At 47.1% G+C, this 25809-nt stretch overlaps 1 protein-coding gene and 1 pseudogene across 1 annotated transcript in view; one reads left to right on the top strand and one right to left on the bottom strand.

Annotated features, from left to right (window-relative positions):
* Positions 1 to 3165, bottom strand: part of LOC118671337 — a 111788-nt pseudogene extending 108623 nt beyond the window's left edge.
* Positions 1 to 25809, top strand: part of ASIC2 (acid sensing ion channel subunit 2) — an 828796-nt gene that overhangs the window by 506745 nt on the left and 296242 nt on the right. The gene's annotated exons all lie outside the window — the stretch shown is intronic.

Genomic DNA, 25809 nt, shown 5'->3' with positions numbered 1-25809 from the left:
CTCTTTGGTGATTTTGCTTATCTAAAGCTTATCTACCAAATCCCTCAAGAAGAACTCATACGAATAATATTCCTTGAGTTTGTGCATGTTGATAATAGTTACCTGTGCTCTTTGTACATGAAAGTCCCTTTTCCTGAATATAAAACTCTTGAATTATATTTTCTTAAGTATTTTAAAATGTCATTTCATTTTCTTCTAGCTTAAAGTATTATTGTCAGAAAGTCTGATGGTAACCTAATTTTTCTTTCCCTTGTAAGCTATTTCCTCTTTTTGGCTAGACACCTAAATAATTTTCTTCTGCTTTAAAAAAATCTTTTTTTCTTCTTAAAGTACAGTAATTTTACTAGACTATGTGTTGCTGTTCAGGCTCAATTTTTTAGGTACACTCTGTATACTTGTGTTCTTTCAATATGTAGGTTCAGATCTTTTATTATTATTTCAGGAATGTTTCCTTAAATTATAATTTCTAGCATCAGCCCTGTAGCCTTACTTTGGTTTTCTTTTTCAGGGACCCATATTGCTACATATAAGATATTCCATGCTTCTACTCAATATTTTAACTTACTCTCAGATTCCTTTTCTCTCTCTGTCTCTCTCTCTCTCTCTCTCTCTCTCTCTTTACTACTTTTTTATTCTTAAAAATGTTCTCCTTTTTACCTTCTGTTATTAAGGTATTATTTATTATATTTAGTGTTTCTTGCAGTTTTAATCTTTATTTTTTGAAGTAACTTTTTTCCCTTCTAATTTCTTCCTGTGAGTTGTCATATAATTTCTGAAGTTTTATTAGTATTATCATTTATGATGATGATGATATCATTTAATGTCTTTTAGCTCATTTTGGTTACATCATTTTAGTTCACTAGGTCACAGTCTTGAGAGTATATCTTTCTGGCATACTTTCACTGTCTATAAAGAATTTATTCTGTACCTTATTCTCTTTGTTCTTATAATAATTTGTGTGGGTTTTTTCTCAATGTTTTTATGACGTTTATTTTTATGTGCATATAATTTTCCTGAACTTTGCGAAGGAAGCCTAGTTCAGGGTAGTTTTTCCAACTTCACAGAGCTTCTTCTTTGGTTGTTTTGGGGTATTATTTAAAATATAGTAGCTCATCTTCTGAGATTTCCTGGCTCTCTTCCCCTATCCATTTTTTTTAGGGACCTCTTTCTTTTTGAGCCTATGATTCATATTCTACTTAATTGTGATCCCACACCAGCAGTATGGAGACCCTGTGTTGGGGATGCCTCTACTGGCCATTTTGAGTGTTTATGGGGTTTGGACCCCTCCATTCCTTCAAAATTTGCCACAGACCCCTTGTACTCACCCACTAGTGGACTGCAAAGAACCTGTCCAGTTTTAGCTGCTGTTTTCAAATTGCCTCCCACCCCATGACTTCATGCAGGAAATATTTCACGACACAAGTCCAGGTGACTATGAAGATACGTTTATTAAAGCTGGGGACAGTGAAACAGGGAAGGGCTAGCATAGAAGGAGCAACAGGAGAGCCTAGGCTGGGCTGCTTTAGCTCACTTGGAAGCCAGAGAAAATGTGGGCCTTGGGGACAGGTTCAGGGGGTCAGCCTGGGATGAGTTGCCGCTGCTCATTGCTCCCCTGGTTGCAAGTCTCCTGAGGTCCCTTAGAGTTTAGAAGATGCATACCTTGGGGGTGGGGGGAGGGAGTGGCACAGATGTGCTCCCCAGAAGGAGAGCAAGTGTGGGTCCTTTGTTTTGAAAGGTTTTATCTCTCTCTTGAAGGAGGGAATATAGGGGCGGTTTCAGCAGAATATGCATCAGTTTCCCAGGGCTGTGGTCACTACTGGTAGGTCAGTGCCAGGGCAGGGGGTCCTTAGTCATTGCAGCTGGCCTGGCATCACCCACCTGGTTTTTCTGCTTTTCTGGGTCTGGAGCTGAAATACAACTGAGGCCTAGATGTTATCTCTAATGAGGTGAGCTTCTGTATCTGCTGTAAATCACTCAGCCAGTTTGTTCAGCTGTCTGTCTCAGTTTCTCTGTTCCACTTGTCCTGGTTTACTGGTCTGTCTCAACAGGTGCTCAAACAAATATAAATGCTTCTCAAATCATATGTATCATACAGAGATGTGCAGGCCGTATTGGTGCCCATTCATAAGAGGGTCACAAGAGACCAGTCAACTCACCCTGACATGCAGAGCTGAGAGAGGCTGGGGAGCTCGCAGCGTCCAACAATCCCATTAGCATCTTTCACCTGCTATAATCATTTTAATTATTTTATTGCAGATTTCATCAGGGAGATAACATGAGGGAGAGCAAAGAGCAAAGAGACAGCAGGGCCTCCTGAGTTATTGTTCAGAGATGGGAACAATGTCCCATTAGGCATGGCAATTCGAGGACATATAAAGGTTTTCAGAATCAGTTGTCATCATTGCTCATAAGTTTCAAAGATCACATTCAGAGGCAGAAACGTGGTCTGGATAGAAAACAGTGGCAAGTGGGAGGAAGCAGGGAGGGCTCTTCATCCGTGGAGAGCTGGGTGTCCTGCACACCTTCATTCTCAAGGTGCAGAGCTGCAGGGGCCATTCATAGGTCAAAGCTATTGTCTGTAGAAAGTGGATTTGCCTCCCTGGCACTGGGCTCCCTTCTCCCATCAGCTAGGGCCACTAATTTCCTTCTATAGGCTTGTGCTTTTAGAGAAATTTAGGGACTCCATGGTCAGAGACTGTGAACACTAACTCAACCTAACTATACCCACAGAGACCCTGGACTGCTCTAATCCACAAACTGGGCTTTGGCCTTCACCCAGAATAGAAGCCTCAGCGTAAACCAAGTTCCAACTCTGAAAACTGAGGCCATACCCGGAACCTACCCCAACTATATTGACACTCTACCCAACTCTCTAGTCCAAGCATGTCAGACTCGCTTCCTGTCATCCACTCTGCTTCCTGTTCACTGCATTCAGGCCGCACCGGTTACCTTCAGCGCCTAAAACATACCATTCTGTTCCCCTCCCCAGGGCCTTTGCACAAACTCTTCCTCCAAGTCTGACTCAGGTAACTCGAACTGACCCTTCAGGAATCGGTTCCCAGTCTCTTCCTCAGAGGCATTCCCTGATCCCACAGCCAAAGGCTTCTCCCGCAGCCCTGTCCTTCCCCTGCGGTCATTCACTGCAGTGTGCGCCAGTGCACTCATGTGTCCAATGACTTCTTTACTTCTCTAGACGGGCAGCTTCATGGGGGCAGAGACATGTATTGTTCTCGGCTGCCTGGCCCTCAGCACCTAACAGAACACTTGGTATACACTCGGTGCTCTCTAGGTGCTTGCTGAATGACTGTGAATAGAAAACCAAGGCCCAGAGACATGCCCTAGGCAGGTAGCAGGATTCCTCCTGGGATCCTGATGGCAGAAGTACTCAGTTCAGAATCCCACCCCACACCTAGAGTCCATCCTGTCCCTGGAGTCCCATCCTGTCGAATTGTGTGCACCGCCTGCTCTACAGTTGGCTCCAAGGGCTCCCCACCAATGGAACAGTCAGGTGTCTGCGGCGGTCAAAGGGTTACCGTGTGATGGTAGCTTTTGGCTGGGCTCTTGTGCTGTGCTGGAAGGAAACAGCTCTTATCAAGGTAGCCCTGATATTTCCACCGCAGGCCTTCTCATTCTGAGCTTCCCTGTCTCTTGAAACAGCCCTGTGAGTTTCCACTTGGCCTTTGGGGATGCTGCCAGCAGCCTGTCCACAAAGCGAAGTGCCCTGGCTGTAATTCTTCATGATCCCCAAACCACTGGGCTGTTTGTTCCTGTGACATGTATTCTTGCTGCTCTCAGAGGGTGTCGGGCAGAAGTGAGGGACAGCTCAGCGACAGCTTCCACAAGCCTCACTGCCCCGTGCACGGGCAGCTGCTCGGCGCTGCTGGGTGGCAGGTGGAGGGGCTGGGGACAGGTGAAGAGCAGAAAGGCAGTTAGACCCCTTACCTTTGATTAACTCCCTTCAGTTCCCCAAATCACCAATATTGGTGCCACCCCTGACCCTATAGGGAGGCCAGGGTCTAAGTCCTCTACCCACCAGAATGTGCCCACCTTTCTCGCTGCTGCAGAACCTGCCAGCAGATCTCTGTGAAGGCCCGGGTGGAAGTGCAGGCTGCTCTGCACCCGGCAGACCCAGGAAACAAACACATTTCCACTTGGGCCTCATGGCAAAGCTCAGAAGAAAGTACTAGCCACCCACCTCAGCACTCACACACACATGCACACGCACATACACACACAGGCACACACTCTCACACACTCACACCCATACACTCATACACACTCATAAACAGACACACTCACACACACACTCATATACACATACTCTCTCACACACATACTCACACACTCACATACACACTCATACACACATACACACACATACATACACACACACACATACACACACACACATATTCAGGCTCATTCGTGATTGCCTTCACCCTGAACAGCTCTCACCCACCCTGGGAGGGGACTCTGTTGCCTGATTAGTCCCCAGGAACCTCACCAGCACACTATATAGGCTCACGTTCTAGTCCAGGCAGCTCCCACATGCCTGAGCATTGGCCTATCCCCTCGGTGGTAGATTATTTACAATTGTAGGATACTTATGATCCTCCACCACCCCTTCTGTCTGATCAGCCTTCCCTGTCCTCCATCAGGGTCCAAATCCTACTCATCCTTCCATCTCCAATTCTCCATGAAGCCCCCTTGTTCTTGCAAATGGAAATGAACTTCTCTACTCTGACCACCCATACACTTTGGCTCCCCCTCCTCCATGACTCTTGAAACCAACTTTCTGCTTCCTAAACATGCTCTTTTTGCAGCACATATCTTAACAGCTCTTTCCTCCGATTGTATACATTTATCTGATATACAACTGCCTGTCTGTACTCTCCAGACCCAACGTGCACTGATAGGAAGATCACTGGCTTTGATGTCTGACAGACTGAGTCAGTTCCCTCTTCGTTCTCCCCCTCCTCCCTTCCCTCCATCGTATTTCTGAAGCCTTCTATGTGCCAGGTCCCATGCTTTACCCAGCAAGGCGACATGCAAAGACACGCAGCCTCCAAGCTGATGGGTTTCCAGGCTAGAGTGCTAATCCCCAACCTCTTCATTGCTTAATGTCTAAGAGCCTCAGTTTCCTTATCTACAATATTGAGTTTTATAATGACCATCTCCCAGGTGTGTTGTACTAATTAAATGGAGTCATGTACATAAAACATCTAACACTAAATACATGCTCAGTGAGTGTGCATTTCTTCCCCTTGTTCCTCCTGCAGAGAGGACTCTCCAACATAATAGAGATTCAAGGGTGTTTGCTGAAAAAAGAGAGAAAAAGGATGAGGAGGAAGGAAAGGAGGGAGGGAATGAGGAGCGCTCATCTGGGCACTGTCTCGGACTGTCAGCACTCACCTGCCCCTTGTACTTTCCTATGTGCACTTTCAGAGGGGATGCAGCCTGGGACAGCCAGCTCCAGGTAAGGACCCCAGGGTCCCTAGTCCTTTTCAGGTTATCCCGTGTGCGGTCCCAGCCACAGAGCCAGGGCTAGGTGCTCTCCCCTGGGATCCTGACACATTTGAAAAAGAAAACAACTTCCATGGTTTTCAGGGTCCCCGAAAGCGATTGCTCCCAGGATTCCCACTGAACTTCTGCCCTTCATATTTATGACCCCCTCGCTTCTCTGCGTCCTGGCTTTCCAGACAGCGGTGCAGACAAAAGGACCATTTGTAACAGCTTTTCTGACGGCTGGGCATTATTTAATTACAACTTCTGGCAGCCACACAGTGGGCTGGAGGTTATTTAAAGTTCCATCTGGCAGGAGGAGGAATGGGTCACTCACAACATCAGGGGGCAGGTGTGTGGGAAGCAGCCACGGCAGACTCTTGGGTCCCTTGCTCCAAAGTGGCATCTCTCAGAGCCCTGGCCTCTGTGGGAAAAGGTGGAGACGAGGTCAGTTTCCCAAGGCATATCCGGGGGGAAGGGTATTGCCGAACCAGCAGCACCAGACTGAGCAGAATTGTCATTTATCCAGATGAGCCACCCATATCTTACAGAGCAAGCAACTGAGGCACAGAGAGGAGAAAGGACTTGTCCAAAGCCACATTATAACCTGTGCAATTCTGGGGAAGTCATTTAAGTACCTTGGGCCTTATGGCCGCCCTTGTGTGAGCAAAACCTACCCTGCTTAGTTTCGAGTAGCAGCTGCATAGCTGCCAGTGTCATCTTGAAGGGCTGACTGTGGGATGTGTTATTCTAGGTGTGAACAGGAGTGTAATCATGGATGCCAGCATTTGGTCATCTGGTCAACCCCCGGGGAGTCATTGGTTTTCCATTCAGCTGCTACAGCCACAATCTAGGTAGGAGATAGGTCTCCCCCACAATGGAGCAGGGGCTAAGGAAGGCAAGTCTACCATAGGTTGCGATACCCTGGGGAAGGAGGGGCAAAAGGCCAAGTATGAATACAAATAGTAATAGCTCCATGGATTGAAGGCTATTAATCCATGACGAGTAACATGTTGCCCTTTTGGTATTTCCATGAACTATATGCGATTTGCATGATTTTACAGATGACAAATGGAAGCTCAGAAAAACTAATTACACCCTAAAACTGCCTAGCCACTAATGGACCAGGACTCAACCCTAATTCTGTCTGATTTCGGAGCTTATCTACGATCTTTCCATCTAACCCCAGTGAGCATTTGAAACATACGAAGGGCCAGGCCTCACTGCAGAGCAATGAAATCACAATCTCTTAAGGCTGAGCACTGGAATCAGTATTTTTGAAGTGATCCTAGTGTGTAGCCATGCTTAGGCGCTGGGACTGCCCCAGGCTGGTGAGAGCCCCCGCCAGTGTGAGATCAGAGGTGACCACCTCCCACTGGCACCTCCCCACTGCTGCTGACTCATCCCACTTGGTCATGGCAGCCTGCTGCTCGGTAGCCAGGGCTGAGCACCACCCTGCTGACATCTGTTGATCCTGTGGCTCTCCCGGTTGCCCCGTGGACATCACCCTCCTGCCTGTAGTCTCAGCTCCTACCACTGTCATCAGGTCTCCCAACGGGGACCAGTCTGCTAATATCCACAGCCCTCAGCAGCAGCGGGTATCATCCTTCTCGATTGAGTTCCTCTGGGGTGGAGATGAGCAGGGCATTCCCTGGAGATCTGCACCGATGGAAGGGAAGGGAGGTCGGGAGGCAGTCCTTCAGTGCTGAAGGGGGCCTGGGTGGCACGTCACAGCACCCACGTCCACCCTTAGCAGTGGGGAGGATTTGTGTGAGGGCTGAGGAAGGATCCTCCTCCCCAGAGAAACAGAATGACTTTATTGGAGCTCAGCCTTGAAGAAGGCTTTCATTTACCTCCTTCTACAACAGCATTACAACCTCCTGCCCCCCTGGGAACTTTGCGCAATTCCCCTCAGGGGCTCAGCTAAAAACCACTTAAGGGACTTGGTGGATCAGCGCTCCCAGTTGGCCTTCAGCAGAAGTTTGTAGCAGTGAGGCTGGCACTCCACCCTCTCTCTCCCGAGGTGGAGCTCTGGGACGACAGGAGCAGCTTTCTCCTCTCCAGCTGGCGTTCCCAGTGCCTGGGAGTCAGTGACCAGTTCCACCTCGGGAACCAAGACAGAGTTTGCTGCCTTCACAAGGCTACCAGGAAAACGGGGGAAATAAAAACAAACTTGTGATGAAATTGCCCTATTGCCATTGCAATGGCATGTGTGGGGGAGCAGCTCTGGCATGTGTGAGGAAGTGGTTATCTGTCGGGAGGCAGGGCTGATATGAGGGGAAGAACATTCAGGGAGAGGTCTGAGCCAAGGCTGAGGCCCCGAACCTGCAGTGTTAACAAGCAGTAGCTACTCCCATAGCCTCACTGGGTGTTGCAGAGCTGGGTTGGGGAACTCAGGAGAGGAAAGATAGACAAGGGCAAATAATGGAGTCCCTCGACCCATGCAAAGGAACTTGGACCTTCCCAGAAGGCAAAGGCTTCCCCACTGAGAAGCTGTCTTCAGCACGGTGGTGAGATTTTTTAATGTCTGACATGATGAAAGGGTGTCTCTGTCCTGTTTGCCCCTAACCCATCCTCCATTCCCCAGCCCCATCGTCCACTCACAAAACAAGCCTCGCTTTTGCCTCCTGCTGCTCCGATTTCTCTTTGTCTGCCTCAGATTGGGCATCGATAATAAACCCACCTGCTGCACTGATTCTCCCCTCACTTCTGACATTGACGGCTGCCGGGGCCTCTTCACTGACTGACAGGCAGGGAGACTGCCACACTGGAGGGTCCCCGCCCCACTTTGAGGAGAAAGGCTTTGACCTCTCTAGAGAGGAAGTGACTTGCCCGAGTGCACACAAGTCATCCAGGACCTGATGGGACCAGCCCGGTTCTTCTTTTTCACATATCAGATCAGCTCATTCTGCTCCTGCTCCAGGAAGAAAAGTCAATCCCAGACAAGACCGTGCAGTTGGGAATTTGGTCTTCTAAGCCCTCCTGAAATCTCTTCGGACTCTGTCTATTCCTTTCTTACTCCCCCCCCCCACCCCCCCCCAGTGCATAGAACTGTCCTCTTGACCAAGACCCCTTCTGGAACTCTACCTATCTGTGCTCCATCAGAGAAACCTCCCAGCTTTTCTTGGTAGCCTCTCGTGCCTTCAAAACCACATGGTTTCACGGTCATCCTGTCTATTGTATGAGTGATTTCCAAGGAGAACCAGGAATTTCACTACTCTGAGAACTAGAAGATAATATCCACACTCTGCCTCTTCTGCATTGTACAAGCACCTTAATTTCTTCGTGTGTAGCGAGGGTTTATTTTGAACCTCTTTAAATTCCTTTTAGCTCTGATAGTCTGGGATTCTACTTTTTCTCATGGAGTGCCAGAGCGGGCTCTTTCAGGCTTAAGAGAGTCCATTAGGCGTGCCGCCTCCCAATTTCCTTGCTGTATGGACAGCTTTAAGTCAGCCATGGTGGGAGTACTTACACCATAGAAATTGACAAATGTTTAAATCCAATCCTTTGTGTGTGGGGGCAGGGGGGAACTGGTTTACTAGCACCCTCACTGAATCCATCCCCTCGTATCTTACTGAGAAGCAAGAGTCTGCATTCTCACAAAGACTCCTAAAAGCAAATGATACCTTATTCCACAAGGAAGCATTTCCGATAGCACACCAAGCACATGGGGAGGTGACACAACATAGTTTCTGTTGCCCATTCCATATCTTTGGTTCATGTTGTTCTCTCCCCCTGGAATTCTGCACTCCATTCATTCATCTTCAGGTCTCACAATTTTACTGCTAATACTTTACAAACCAGCTCTATAAAAGTCTCCAGCACCCTCATCAAGATTAAATTTCCCCTCCAATTTGTAGAATACATCTTTCTCCCCATCTGGACAGCGGGCTCCCTGAAAGCATGAGCTGTATCTTCTGTTTCCTCCCCCAATCAGGCAGGCGCTGTATCCTGCAAACAATGGGTGTTTGGTAAATATCTGGGTCAAGAGAAGTGCAGCATTTGGCAGATGTGCAGAAGACGTGCTTCCTTTTTATGAGGAACCATATTTGTTGGGAACGGAGTGTAAGCGTATGAAATGCATTTAAATAATGCAAAACTGTGTAGAAAGAAAAACGAGCCTCCCTCCCCCCCCCACAACCTCATTCCTTATTCTCTCATGGCCACTCCCAACCAAAGTTAAATGGTGTCACCAGTTTTATGTGGATCCTTCCAGAAATGGCCTTCACATGCACAAGCACATCTGTCTGTGCAGAGACCTTTAGATTTTGCACAAATGGAAGTGCACTGGTCTGCAGGGTTTCTTTCTGAAGTGGCTCAAGGATCATTCCATCTCAGCAAAACTAGATCAGCCTCATTCTTCTTCAAGGCTGAGTGGTGGTCCATTGTATAAGATGGGTCATACTTTATGTAACCAGTTCACTACTGATGGAAGTATAAGTTCCTACCTGTCTTGGCAATTGCCAAGAATGTGGCAAGTGTATCCACATATCCACCTCTTTGCCCACATGTACAAGTGTATCTGCAGGAAAACCTAAAACTGGAATTTCTGCATCAAAGAGTAGGCCTGGTTTTAACTTTGATAGATATTGCTGCATTTTCTTCCAAATACATAGAGATCCGAAAGCTGTTCTCTCTCCAGCAGCCTTTGTCTGCTTCTTTCTTCTTACCCACTGCTCACTTCCACCTTTTCTGGCATGAGAAACCGCTGTCGTTATTTTCACAGTCATCCATGGAGCAACCGGGTGACAGAGCGGCCACCTTTGTGCTGCCACAGCTGGTGCTGAGCGAATCACTCATCCCTCCGATGAACAAGGGCCTCAGCCTCAGCAGGGGAACCTCTTGATGTGATTTCTTTGAGCATGCCCAGTTCAGTCTGTTTGAGCTGCCTCCCATCATTGCTCTTAGATCAGTAGTCAAGATAGGGAGGAAACCCGAACTTGGCCACCACTCCTCTTCGCCACTCTCTCCTGGGCAAGGAGGAGAGAGACCAATGGGTGCAAGCAATGCTCCCCAAATCTCTCACAGGCAAGGCACGGGCCCCTTCTGTTTCCAATGTCCCTGCCTTTTTTACATCTTTATTTTCTAAGGTAGTTCTTCAGTTTACTTCTGAATATCACACTTCAGGAGGCATAGGGAAGTGGAACATTTGGTGCTATCCAGGTGGTGGAAGCCAGAGGCTCAGGAATTACCGAATTCTGCCCTCCTGGTATCCCCTCTGCACTGTCAGGTTTCAAACTAGGGAATTATACCCAAAGAAAAACAGCAAGATAAGCAAGGGAAATTGTTTTTTTTAAATTTATCTTTATTGTTAAAAGCATTATAGATGCCCTGCCTCTTTCCGCCATTACCCTCTCGCTACACTCCCCGCCCCCCTCAGCCCTTCACCATACTATTGTCCGTGTCCATGGGTTATGCTTATAAGTTCCCTGGTTAATCTTTTTCCACCCACCCACCCCCACCTCCCCTGTGAGATTCGACAGTCTGTTCCATTCTTGTATGTCTCTGGATCTGTTTTGCTCATGTTTATTTTGTTTATTAGATTCCACATATGAGTGAGATCCTGTGATACTTGTCTTTATATGACTGGTTTATTTCATTTAGCATAATACTCTCCAGGTCCCTCCATGCTGTCTCAAAGGGTAAGAGATCCTTCTTTTTTATAGCTGCATAGTATTCCATGTTGTAAATGTACCACAGCTTTTTATCCACTCATCTACTGATGGGCACTTGGGCTGTTTCCAAATCTTAGCTATTATTAATTGCGCTGCTATGAACATAGGGGTGCATATGTTCTTTCTGATTGGTCTTTCGGGTTTCTTAGGATATACTCCTAGAAGGGGATCACTGGGTCAAATGGCAGTTTCATGTTTAATTTTTTGAGGAAACTTCATACTGTTTTCCATAGTGGCTGCACCAATCTGCATTCCTACCAGCAGTGTACTAGGGTTCTCTTTTCTCCACACACTCACCAGCACTTGTCATTTGTTGATTTGTTGATGGTAGCCATTCTGACAGGTGTGAAGGGATACCTCATTGTCGTTTTAATTTGCATCTCTCTGTTGATCAGTAACTTTTAGCATTTTTTCATATGTGTCTTGGCCAACTGTATGTCCACTTTGGAGAAGTGTCTACTCAGGTTCTTTGCCCATTTTTTAATCAGGCTGTCTTCCTTTTGTTACGTTGAATGAGTTCCTTATATATTATGTATATTAACCTCTTATCAGATGTATCATTGCCAAATATGTTCTCCCATTCAGTGGGCTCCCTTTTCATTTTGTTGATGGTTTCTTTTGCTGAGCGGGAGCTTTTTATTTTGATGTGGGGACTTCTTTTCAGAGCTGGGAAAGTCCTCAATTAGTCTGACATAGGACATGTCTGAACACACACACCACACAAACTTGCACACACACACATGCACACATGCATTCATGCATAGCCAAGCCCCAATGATTTCTGATTCTAATTTTCCCATCACTGGAAGCATTCAAATACAGGGGCTGAGTCAGCAAAGTAGGCTTGACCTGGCTGTAAGCACAGAAGAGGTATACCAGCAGGCTGCAGCCTGTCCGGAGGAAGTCAGCCCTGTCTGGCTTCCGTACTGCCTAGTGGACAAATGGCAAAGGGGAGACCACACATGCTGTGAACTCTTCACCCACAGGACCCTACCCACGACTCGAACATGGCCTAATGATTGTCCTGAACCCCGAGCTATCAACCCTTCCCTCTTGGATGTAAGTTAGGACAGCAGTGAGCAGAGGGTTGGAAGTGTTGGCACAGCCATGGCGGACCACCTCCTCAACAACAGCGTGGTGAACGGAATTTAAAAGCATGTCTTATGAGGCATACACTGCTGATCTCAGTTGGCCTATTTATCACTGCAGCTCAGTGTCTGGCACAGAAGAGCCCTCGGAGGACACAGCCCGGAGGAAAAAGTCTCAAAGAGGCCAGGTTGCTTCCTCTGTGGGAGGCCATTAAGGAGAAGAGGGAATGAATGTGTTCTGTGTGTTTCTTTTTGTAAAGATATTTTTATTGATTTCAGAAGGGGGGAGAGAGAGAGAAGCATCAATGATGAGAGAGAGTACCTTTGATCGGCTGCCTTCTGCACGTCCCACACTGGGGATCAAGCCTGCAACCTGGGCATGTGCCCTGGCCAGGAATCTAATCGTGATTTATATATAGGTTGACACTCAACCACTGAGCCATGCCGGCCCAGCTGTTCAGTGTGTTTCTAAGACTGATCTTGACCCAGTGGGTCGAAGGTACAGAGAAATAGATGTAAATTCAACATAACCAATGCTTTCAATGGACAGATGATTCCAAATAGGGAATCATCTGCTTTGAGAAGTCACAATTTCCCCATCACTGGAAGTGTTCAAATACAGGGGCAAATGTTCTGGCAGGGATGCAAGGATTAGAGGTCTGGACTGGGTGCACTTTAAGATTTCACAACCCCTGAGAATGAATGATTCTATGAAGTGGTCCTTCTTGCCTAGACAATCATGCTATACACCATGGAAATACCCTGTTTCCTCAGCACCCTCCTGGAGCCTGAGAGTGTTCTAGGCCTATCTGTGGCAGCCAGGGGAACTGCATGCCCCAGTAGAGAGCTGGTATTTACCCAGGGAACATCCATGCTCCAAACAGAGACCTGGAATCTTTTTCCTCCCTCCCTTCCTCTCTTCCTACCTTCCTTCCTTCCCCTTGGCAAAGCTAAGCTGTCTGCTCGCTCAGGAGCTTGCTTGCTCAGTCTAGCACAGGCGGGGAGACAGCTGCAGCACATTGGTTACATCCCAAGTAAATATTTTATCTCTGGCCTCTGCAGAGATGGAGAAATGGGCCTTTCAGAGATGAGCAGGCAGTGGGGCTTCCTATTGGTGGTGCCAACTATTTTGAGGAGAAAGGGGACCCATCATTCACCCAGGTCATCAATCTTGAAGCCCAGACCACGCCGAACACAGGTTCCCTGGAGTCAGAATTTGACAAATGGCAAAATAAACTCAGCACGCATAGATGAATGAGGGGGACCCCCAGCTATTAAAAAACCATTGCCATCTTCCTGCAACTGCACAGGCCGCCATCCTCAGCTGCCTGTGTGGGTAAGGCACTCGACGGGGCACACAGACGGGCACCTGCAGTAATTAGCAGCTCGGTCCGGGCAGCAAAGTCTGGCTTAGTTTCCAACCCCATCGCCCTGAGGGAGGCTGTCCTCCAGGAGTCAGGAGGCCCTCAAAATGAAAACAGAATAATCAGACAGCAAAGGCGGAGGCCCATGGGAGAAGGTGGAGACAGGCCATGCCAAGAGCCAGTTGCTCCCTGGCAAAGACCCCAGAGTGCAAATGGGAAGAAGAATAAGTGAGCATGTCCACTGCTCTGACAAATGATCCCGGCTTGGTCGATTTGTTCAGTGAGGAAATGAATCAATCATGCTTCTCTGAAGACCTCCAAGTCCTGCCTTGATTTGGCCTCATAAAATGGGTGTGTGAGTTACCTCCAGAACAATGATATCTCCAAATGCAGACATGGGTGGGACCCAGGAGCCAGGCCCAGCAGACCCTCCTGTGCTGACCGCAAGTGCAAGGCCAAAGGTGTCCCATCCACAGGTGCACAGGGAGCCCCTGAGATTCTGCCTGATAGAGCGGCATGGGCCGCTGCTCCCTACTATGTGCATTAGCTAGACCTGGGCTTGTGCCACAAGGAAATAATCTTCCTTTTCTGATGCAGCTCGGCCCACAGGGCCCACAGGTTCCAGCTGGAGCAGGAAGGAGCACCAGCTTCTCAAACATCCTAGGCTTTCCATCAACTTCCCAAAAGATGTTCAACCTCAGTGTTATGGGGACAAATGTGATAAGCTCCCCTTTTGTCTTTCACCGGCTTCCCTCCCTTTGCTCTATTATTCTTAAGTGTCTTGCTGTGTCTGTCCCTCTTTCTTTGTCTCTCTTTCTTGATCCCTGTCTCAGATTTCCCTCCAGGATATAATATGAGGCCTCCTACAGCTGATGGTTTAACCTCCTCAATTCCCTTCTCTTTGCTCTAGCTACAGTCCCCACTCCCACACCCCCATCCACCTCCCAGCTAGCTCCCTTTCTTGCACCTTTCTGCCTCCAGTGCATTCATTCTAGAAGTACCTATGGAATGCACCTTTCACCTGTAGAGTCCCAGATGGGTGCAGAACCAAGCAGGGCTGGGACTGGGATGGGTGAGTGACTTATCCCAGGAGGAAGATTTAGGAGGCACTCACACTCAGGCTCCCGCAAGCTCAAGGTCAGCCTGAGAGTGAGGGCCTCTTTAAAGGCTGCTTCCCTGACTCATCACCCCTAAGCCAAGTGTGACTAAGACAATGGTGTCTGCCTCTGTAGAGCTGACCTGCCAGGAAGAGATGGACTGAATCAAATAATCCAAACAAACTGGACCAGTGTTGAGAAGGAATGGGTCAGGGTGCTAATGTACAGCAGGTGGGGCCTGACCCAGTTTGGGGGTGGAGGGAAATGGAAGACTGTGCTGAGGAATGATATTTGGGCTGAGAGCTGAAGAACAAGTGGGGTCTAATGAGGTGAAGGCTGGAAAGGGGTGGGTCAAGACTGAGGGCAGAAGGAATAGCAGGTAAAAATCCACAGCAGAAGGGGGTGGATATGTATGAAAAAAAAACCAACCCAAAGGAATGAGTGTAGCATAAGATGAAGTTGGGGAGGGGAAATGGGGCCAGGCAGTGCTTTAGCTGGTCAGGAAGTGATACAGTGAGTCCAGACCAAAGGCTATCAGGGTAGTCCTGGTGAGAAAGGAGGGGCTCGGACCAGAGTGGCAGCTATGGAGGGGGAGATAAGTGGTCAGCTTGGAGAGATGCTTCAGAGGTAAAATTGACTGGATCCATGCTGCATTCAGGACCTAGTTGAGGGCTTTTAAGAAGGCTTGTTGATTGATCCATGGTTACTCATTGGTGCTAATGGGCTTAATCAAGGGAACAGATCTCAATAAAAACAAATGATTAGTCTTTATAATGGAAGTGTCAATGGGCCCTTACTGAGTAAATTTGCTAATCATCTTCCCTGTTGGGGCACTCAGCCATGGGTGCGGACATTTGGGACCTTAACCCTGCGTGAGAGCTCTTGCTTTGGGGCTGTGTCCCCCTCCACTTCATTTTGAGAACCTTGGAAACACAGCACCCCAGGGGACAGAATGGCATTTCCCAGGTGCGTGCCTCCTGTGTTTCTGTCTCCAGAAAACCCTGGCCACCAACCCCAGTCTCAGAAGCCAAGTGCCTTTAAGGCATGGGGACAGAAGCATGTCATGGGGAACAAGTAAGAATAGAGAGGGACTTGTCCATAGCACCTTATCTGATACCATGCTGAAGGCAGCAAGTTGGAGGGACTCTGTACACACTCTCCTCACCTCCAGTAGCCCTCAGCTGCCTTGTTGCCGCCCTGTCCCTAGCACAGCCCCACGCCTTGACCTACTGCTAGTCACATTGAGCCCATTTTTTGCATCCAAATTCATGGTTCTTTTTTGCTCTCTGGGCTTGGACCTATCACAGGGCACTGCCTTCTCTCCCTCTTTGCATTATTCTTCTTACACTCCCAGAAGCAGCAAAGATGATCCAGGCAGCATTCCTCTAAGCCCACACTAGCCCACCCCAACCCCAGACCCATGGTTTATAAGCAGCCCAGAGACCACAGGAAAAACAGATCCATTGCTCCAGTGAATGGATATTTCATATAACTTTGGCCTTATTGATACAAGGATTTTCATTCCGACTCTGACCTTGGAAAATGATCTGACCTCTGTGGGCCTGCCTCTCTGTGAAGAAAAATTAATGCCAACCTCAATGACTGACTGTTTTGCTAGGGAAATGTCTAGCCCGTAGGAGGCTCTCATTAAGTGAGTACTCCCCTCTCCTTCCTCTCTGCAGCCACCACGAGCCATGGAAGGCAGCTCAGGATCATCACCCATGGTACCTGGGTTATGCACAGCATTCCCTGCCCCCCAGAGGTTGTGGGGTCTGTGCTGCCAGTGGTGAATTTCTCACCTCCCTTCTTTTCAGCCTGGGAGGAAGCAATAGGACCAGGGAGAGCTGAAAAGTGGCCCAACAAGGCTTGGCTGAAGGAATCATAAACAAGCAGGAGGAGCCAGTGCCTGAATGCAGCGTAGAGTTTCATTTGTATTTCCTTGAAATTCAGATCAAACAATGGCACTCACAGGCTTGTTCAAGCCCTACCAGCCCTCCTTGGACAGTCACTCACGATTGTGACCTCCTTTCTGTACCACACTCTAGATTGGTGAAGCCTCTTTACTTGTATCTCATTCAAGCGATGCTATAGTTAAGGTGGGTGTCATTATCCCATTTCATAGATGAGGAAACTGGGGCTCATAGCAGTCAAGAGACTTGCTTAAAGCCTCATAATGGGTCTATGGTAAAGCCAGTTCTCAAACCTGGGGCAGCAAATGCTAAGGCGGCGGCTCCTCCTCCTCCTCCTCCTCCTCCTCCTTATCCTCTCCCCCTTTCCCCTGCATCCCTTCCTCCTCCTTTTTTTAATTTAATTTTTTCTTCCTTCTGCCTCCTGGCTCATAAGCCACTGACTCAGAATAAAACCAACCTGTCCTCTGGCTCTGAAGCCCACTGAAGCAGGTAGATGCATGGGGTTACCTCCAGGCCTAGAAGAACCCAGAGTACCTTCCTCTCCTTCCCTCCAAAATCAGCCCAGTGGGAAGCCTCACTTGGCCATTGAGGGGGATCTTTGAAAACTCTCACCCAGTTACCATTTTAATGGACATCAGATTGACGTAATGACAGACCAGCGCTGGAATGGCCCAGCTGCACTGATGTTCATTTGGTGACTCACAATTAGAGAAACTCTTTTTTAACCACCTCAAAGTTTTTCTGTTCATTTGAGGACAAATGACAACAATCATACAATCTAAACTTGAAACAATCGGGTGGAAAATTGCTATTCTAATGACAATTCTGAGGAGGATTGCTGTTGGGACCACACATGAGAGCCCAGGCTGGGTTGGCCACCTGGGAAGTAGCCTGTATGCGTTGTGGTCGGCAATGTCAACCTGACTGACCATTCATTCATGCATTCATTCATTTCACTCACTCATTTTTCACACATTCTTTCACCTATTCTATTGTTATTCATGCTTTCATTTTCTTATGCATTTGTTGACTTGTCCTTCATTCATTTATTCTGCTCTCCTGCTCTTTAATTTATTTACTCACACATTCATTCATCCAACGAATATTTTATGAACATCTCTGTGCCAGACACAGTTCCTGTTAGTATCTGCTGGCATGCACTTCAATCCTAGACATCCCTTGCCGATGCAAAGGAAACTGCTGCCCTTGCAGAGTTTACAAAACCCTCTGCAGCCCTAGAAGAGCTGCCCAGGAAAAAGTACTATGTGGATATCTGTACCCGTTCCACAAAGATGACACAGTAAGACAGGCATGGAGCAAGGGAAGGATATCCAGAGGAAGGGTCTCAGCAAGACAAGGGTCCAAGATTGTCACAAGTGAGTAAGCAATGGAGGGAAGAACAGACATAAACGCCCCTTGATGGGGACAAACGCTGGGACCACAGCCTGATCTGATGGGGACGTGATGAGGCTGGAGGCGAGTCAGAGGCACAGAGGGGCTGGTACTTACTCAGGGGTCTTGAGTCCCAGGTGAGAACATCCCTTAAAAACAATAGTTCTCAAATCCCAACCAACAGAAAAAAAAAATGTGTTACTGAGCTAACCTGGGTTGTTGATAATTTTTCTCAACTTAGGAAAATAATAAGCTAAAGGATAGGGTTCTCTCAATTAATATTTTTCTTATATATGTTTCTAAACCATTAGTGTCTCTTACCTAGACCAGGGTCTAGTATGAGAAAGTATTCAATTAAGCACAGACTATGTGTTCATTGTTTTCAGGTGCGTGGTCCAGAGCCCCGTGGCATCTGGGTGCTGTGGCCCCTCATCGTGTTTGCCCAGAACAGCCGGGTTCTGGCATTCCAGTGCTAGATCCCTCATTACTGACCGTCTCAGATGGGTACAGCTCCTCAGGTCTGCCTTGTGACAGCAGCCTCATCATCTTCTCTGAAGCTGACCCTGAGGCAGGCCATTTGCCAATATATCTGTCCATCATCAGTGGTTGGGAACAATTAAGTGTCGGTCATTGTAGCTACACTGAAGAGATGGGGCCCCACTGAGTGGTGCTAGAGTGAACTTCTCTGAGCTGCTTTGGATGGTGCAGGCTGGGTTGAGCTGAATGCACTAAGTAGACTTGGACTAGTGGAAACTGGGCTGAGCTGAATGGAGGCAAGCAGTGCTAGAATAGAACAAGAATGACCAGGTCACCCACACTGGGCCAGGCCCTGGAGGGTCAGTTTCTCATGAAATCTGACTCAAATACATCCCTAAGGCTCTTCAGCTGAGATTCTGTGGCCGGTATCCCAGCCCTCAGGAATAAGCCCAATAGTCCAGCCCCCTCTGCCACCTCCTCCCCAAGATTCATCTTGTATCAGAGCTTCAGCAAATACCGCCACCTGATGCAAACTTGAATCTATCTCCTAGCCACAATCCCTTGTGATCTGGGTGGGGTAATTGGAGGAGAGGTTGGGGGAAATAGGAGAATGAGGGTGCAGTGACTGTGGCTGAGAGAAGGTTGATACTGACTTTGAGCATCTCTATAACTCTCCCCAATTCTGACCAAACTCCTGACATCAGTTTTAAGATTAGTGTTAGGGTTAGCCTTGGAGTTTGTTCAGACAAGGTGTTAAGTTCTACCCCTAGTCCCTCCCAAATTGGGGGAGAATAGGGGTCCACAGAGAGGGTCACTTCAGTTTCCGTGCTGATGCCCCAACTGCACACACCTCTTACCTTGCTTCAGGAGCCCATGCCCTGAATATTAGGGTTGATGGCTTCTGGAAATTCAGGACCAGAACATTCCATACACACTATCTTCCCTGGCTCTCTGGGCATTCTTGGGTATTTCCCTGTCCTCTCTCATGTTGCATTCTGTTTGTTCCCGACTCCCCCACTCATGCGGCTTTCCCACCTTACTGCCTTCCCACTGGGACACCAGGAAGGCTTTCTTGATTGTTCTACAAAGATTGAATTGGTGCTCTGTAGTTTCTGGACTTCTCTAAGCCCTACCATCCATCCATCCATTCATCCATCCATCTAACCATTCATCCATTTGTCTGTTATTCCAGTTTTCATTTAGGGCATGGAGGATAAAGGCATTGTTGACTCTGGTGAAGACAGAGGAAAAAAGGGGGTTCATTATCGTAAGTGTGCTATCAAGTATCTAATAAGTACTAAATAATTTTTGTAATTGAGTGTTCTACTCTACCATTATTTTACATATGGCTTGTTCTTCTAACTTCATATTTAAACTACATTTTATTTATTTTTAAAAATATTTTTTATTGGTTTCAGAGAAGAAGAGAGAGGGAAAGATAGAAACATCAGTGATGAGAGACAATCAATCAATGATCGTACTGGGGATCGAGCCCACAATCCAGGCATGTACTCTAACCAGGAACCCAACCATGATCTCCTGGTTCATAGGTCAATGCTCAAGCACTGAGCCACGCCAGCAGGCTATCCCACATTTTAAATATGAGCAAACTGAGACTCTCATAGCTAAGAAGTACCGTGGCCGTATTCAAACCCTGATCTGGCCTTTTCTCTTCACAATGCACTGAAGGGTCCTACTCTCCTTGCCACCCATCACCTACAGCCACAGCCCAAAGATGGGCCCAGGTCCTCCTGTTTCCTGGTGTTCCCGCCAGTCTACCACATTGCTATGACATTTATTGGGGAATGAAAATTAGTCAAAACAGAAAAGGAAAGCTACAAATGAGACAAAGGTTGGTTATTGAATTAAGCTATTTTCGCCTTTTTTTTTTAACATAATTCAGTCAAATTGATTTATGTGCAGGGGCCCAGCCAGTGCCTTCTGCATGTTAAACTCTGCCCCGAATCTGAGCAAGAAAGGAAGCTACTGGGAAGCCATTCCCTGGGGCTGCCACCACACATGTTACTGTTTTTGTAAGGGGTGGGAGTCACAGATCTTGAACTGTGTTGAGATCTGAGTTTGCTTTTCACCTTGAACAGGAAGGATTTGGAAGTGACATCATTATGTTGACATCAGATGCAATTAGAAACTTTCTGAGGAGTTGCGTTTCCAGCCAGCACTCTCCTTGTCCTGGCCTGGCATTTGATCCAATCCCTAAGTTGACCTGGCTGTAGACTGTAGGTCCACCAGGCCTCCCATCGGCTACCAGGCCAAGCCAATCCCAAGTTGGCTCCCAGAATTCCTTGCACTTGCTTGGCATGCAGATCCTGATGCTTCTGCATTAAATCCATTTAGAGTAAATTATTTATCTGACCTAATGTTCCAAAACCTGCAAAAGCCTGCAGTTTTTCTAATCGGACTATTTTTCTAATCAGACTATTTCTCTAATCGGACTACTTCACTAGTAATTTTTGATTAATGGGCCTGGGACCTGATAAAAAAAGACTTTTGCTTTTTTCTTCATCACTTAAAGAAAATATAAGGTTGAGAATTTCAGAAGAATTGGTCCTATGCTTGCCCAGCGCGATGCATCATGGGAGTATCACCAGGCTATTTCTAAGGATGAGAAGAAAATATAACACTTGGAGAGAGTCTTAAATGATCAGTGGCTATTAGCCAAACCGATCAAGGTTGCTATACAATTAATAATAACAAGTGGTTGTCATTATTTGAGTGCCTGCTGGCTCCAGCACAGCTCTGAGAGTTTTAGCATAAAAATAACAGTTATTATTAGATCAGATTCTGGAATCAAGCTGTCTGGGTTCAAATTCCAGCTCAGCCACTTTTTACTGAGTGACCTTGGGCACTGAGTTCCTGACCTTCCTCTAGGCCAGCCGTGGGCAAACTACGGCCCGCGGGCCGGATCCGGCCCGTTTGAAATGAATAAAACTATTGAAAAAAAAGACCGTACCCTTTTATGTAATGATGTTTACTTTGAATTTATATTAGTTCACACAAACACTCCATCCATGCTTTAGTTCCGGCCCTCCGGTCCAGTTTAAGAACCATTGTGGCCCTCAAGTCAAAAAGTTTGCCCACCCCTGCTCTAGGCCAACTTCCTCATGGCATATATAGTGCCTGGCATATATAGCAAGTGCTCGGTAAGTGTCAGCTGTTGTTGTTATTTGTCTGTTCCCATCTGCTACAGTGCATCATCCAAGTGAGAAAACTAAGACTCAGAGAAATTAACTAACTGGTTCACATGGCTGGAAATGGCAGAGCTGGGAAGCCAGTTTTCCCAGACCTTGAACCCCAGGTCTGTCAGGCTCAAAACCCAGTGCTGATTGGATGACATTTCCCTCTCTCTTCTCCATTTTCTATTTGAAAGTGTTTATGGGCCAAAATAGTAGTCTATTACCACCTTCAACTTTTCAGCATCTCATGCAAATGCAATTTCCGAAGCAGCCCTTTGATCTTCCAGAATGCTCTAGGCTCTCATTATACGTGTAAATTATTTAAGAGTAGGAGCATACATTCCACATCTTTATAGGTTCCAAAGCCTTAGCCCAATACCCTTCCCACAACAGGAGTCAGAAAATAATTAGCAAATGCTTACATAGCCCTTACCATGTGTCAGCCGCTGTCTAAGTGTTTTGCAGATATTTACCCATGTAATTTGTACACAGTTCTCTGAGGAGGCTGCTGGTATTATTCCAACTTATAAATGAGGAAACTTAAGCACAGAAAGGTTAAGACGTGAAAGAGGGACACACAGCCAATAAGAGAATCAGGATTTGAAGTCGCACTGGGCTATGTTCTGTGGTTAACAAAAGAAAGAACAGTCAGAACTCGACCTTGAGGAAAATTCAATCTTGTACAGATAAGACTTGGCCCAGACACTATTATTTATAATTTATGCCCCACCCACATTGCAAAAGAAATGTTAACAGATGGCCTTTAAAGGGCTAAAAATATACATCAGACACAGCGCCCTAATGGTCCCATCTCACCAAGTCTGTGGGCCAGTGCACAAGTTCATTCTACTTCTGGAGTGCCTGTCCACCTGGAAAATTCCCAGTCACCCATCAGGCTTTCCATACTTGTATCAATGATATCCACAGGATTTTAATCCATGGGGGTGACTGAGTGATGACACAGAGAGTCTAATACCATTGAAAGATGATTTTTATTACTTCCACTTCCTAAGAAGAAGGGGCAGTACTGGGGGAAGTACTAGGTTTAAGGGGAGGCAGAAGGAGGTGAGGAGAATGCATGGCCCACTGCCTGGATTATGTTTTCTGCGGGAAAGGCAAGGAAGGGGCAACAGGTTAGGACTGGCTAGTAAGTTTGAATACTACAGTCAAGCCCCTGGGCTACAGGGGTGGTCTCTTGTCTGTACCTATCCCTAGTATGATTTAGGGCCTGAAAAGTAAGAGCCAGATAGAGGAAGTGGCTCAGAGTTTGGGCTTGGGATTGGTTAGTTACATATGAAAGGTGTGCTCCCAAGTCTTTGCCATCTCCAAGAACTTACTAGCCTTCAGTGGGGCAGTCTCTTCCCAGTCAGTGAGATCACAAATGCCAGAAAGAATACAGAAAGTAGGGAAATATGGTTAATAACTGACCAGGCCAGGATTCTTTAATGGAAGTGAAAAGGGCCCAGCACTGGCCAGTGGTTCCGTTGGTTGAGTGTTAGTTACCCCATGCACCAAAAGGTCACTGGTTTGATTCCTGGTTGGGGCACATGCCTGGGTTTCCAGCTCGATCCCCAGTAGCGGGGCGTGCAGGAGGCATCCGATCCATGTTTCTCTCTGACATCGATGTTTCTTTCCCTCCCACTCCCTTCCTTTCTTTCTAAAATCAATAAAAAAATATATTTTTAAAAAGAAAAAGTAAAGGGTCCACACATGATGATGAAGGTGGTTTTCTTTTTTCTACACTCCTTGTTCAAAGGTCAGCAAATCCCATCCCCACCTGAGAGATCAGTCACCATCTTTGTTTAAAACATTTTTTTCTGGGCATGAGAGATAGGCAACCTTATTTTAACTAAAACAGCGTGTGGCAGCTAAACATAAATACATTACTGTTGAATGCAAAGATAGGATCAACCCAACTAGACAACTGGGCGAGAGATGTGACCTTCGTATACGTAAATGGAAAAGTGATACCTTCTGAAAGGGTCCTGGGGAGTGGAGGTGGGAAACTATGTGCCTACTTATTTTCTATTCCAAATCTTTATAGTCTATATCAGTGATGGCGAGCCTTTTGAGCTCGGCGTGTCAGCATTTTGAAAAACCCTAACTTAACTCTGGTGCCGTGTCACATATAGACATTTTTTGATATTTGCAACCATAGTAAAAAAAAGAAGTATATTTTTGATATTTATTTTATATATTTAAATGCCATTGAACAAAGAAAAATCAACAACAAAAAATAAGTTCACGTGTCAGTGTCATAGGTTCGCCATCACTGGTCTATATAGTGAGCTTATAAATATGATGAGACACCAAGGATTCTGAGCCTGGTCACCAGAGAACTTCTCATGGGCTCTGTCTGAGTCCATCCAGGAACTCAGGGTGAACCCTGCATGATCATTGATGCTTGTCTCTGAAGCAGGTCCCAGACTAGACTTCTGAGCTGCTTTACCTACAATAGGTAAAGGCAGCAGAGCCAGAGGAGAATCTAAATCTTAGGACAGGTGGCCAAAAAGGAGATCTAAGGGTAAGGCCAGACCATAAAATGGAAGAAAATATGGGGCTAAAAATGAGTGTATTCATGGAGCCCATCATGCGATGTGGACTCTCAGATTTAGCCCCCTGGCCCCAGCCTACTAGCAGCTCTCCCAGCAGACTTGGGACTCGCAAGAAGTTTGGTCTAGATGGAGTCAAACCTAGACCCAAAACTGAAAGGGTGCAAAGATCTTCCAAGAGCATTCCTAGACAACAGCTCGCTTGCTCTGTGGACTAATATGGGCCAGGAGAAAATTAGAGTCAGAAAAGAGAGTCAGTTCTCTCAGAACCTTCTGGGTCAGTCATGTTGTATCTGAAACTCCCAGAAAGGTCACCTGACAGAAGAGGGAGCTCCCATAACTCAGTTTCCTCTTGTTACATCGTGGGCTTCATTTTTGCCCACTCTCACCTCCCTTCTATCTCTTTGCCAGGTCTGCCAAGTCCTGTTTATTAAAAGTGTTGCGTCCAATTTACTGGGCTTTTAATTAAGCTGTCAAGTTGAAATGGGGTTGTCTCCTGGGAAGCGAACAAAGATTTTTATGGTCATTTAATTTTTGCTTAGGATTTAAAATCTTTCTTCTGGCATGCTTAAAATTATTAATGAGATCCAGGAATTCTTGCCCATTTGTGTGCATTACAAGACATAAATCATTAAGCTCAATTAGGGGCAAGGGAAACGTGTGAAGTTAGAGTTGGAGGTTGTGCTCAATCACGTCTCTCCAAAGCAGCCAAGTGGTAGAGGTGTGACCAACCATCAGGGAGGGACTGGTGGGGGCAGAAGGACAGGAAGGGAGACAGTAGAGTTAGAGAGAAGGGCATGGAGAGGAAGGAATGGAAGGAGGGAACATTGACCAAGGGGTCAAAGAATGGAGTTCAGATAAAAGGTCAGGGAGGGAAGAAAGGAAAAAAGGAATTAGGAAGGTGGATTACAGGAGGTGAGGTAATGCTCACCAGTAGTTCTCATTCTTCTCTTCTTCCAAACACAAGGGGAAAGTATACTCCCTGACTCCACAAAGTTAGGCATGACCCTGTGATTTCCTCTGGTCAATTAAATAAGAGAAGTGACATGTGTCTCTTTTGGGTAGAAGCACTTAAAAGCTCACATGCAATTCCCCTTGTTTCCTCAGGGAGCTTATATTCTACTGTGGGAGGGGGAAACAAACAATCCTATATAATAAAAAAGAAACATGCAAATTAACCGTCCCTCTGCTACGCTCAAGCCATGCCCACCAGCCATACCCACCAACCAATGAGGAGTGGGGGTGGGGCAGGTACTTCCCCTGTGTCGCCATGGCGACACTGGTAAGTTCCGGCCCTGTGGCCACTTGCGCATGCACAGGTGCCAGGGAGATGGGTTGGGGCGGGAGCTTGCACGCGCACGGGCGCCGGGGAGCTGGGGGTGGGGCAGGGTGCATGGATGCTGGGGAGCCGGGGTCGGGGTGGCGTGCGAGGGCGCTGGGGAGCCGAAGGGGAGCAAAGTGCAAATTTGGTGATGGGAGGATGATCGGCTCCTTCAGGGCTCCAAGGGTTGTCCCTTGGCCTCTGCCCTGACTGAGACCCCCAGGTCCAGCTCTTGTC

This window comes from Myotis myotis, unplaced genomic scaffold, assembly GCF_014108235.1.
Source record: "Myotis myotis isolate mMyoMyo1 unplaced genomic scaffold, mMyoMyo1.p scaffold_m19_p_17, whole genome shotgun sequence".
Lineage (NCBI taxonomy): Eukaryota > Metazoa > Chordata > Mammalia > Chiroptera > Vespertilionidae > Myotis > Myotis myotis.
Note: the sequence above shows the minus strand (reverse complement) of the source record. Positions and strands in the feature narration are given on the sequence as shown.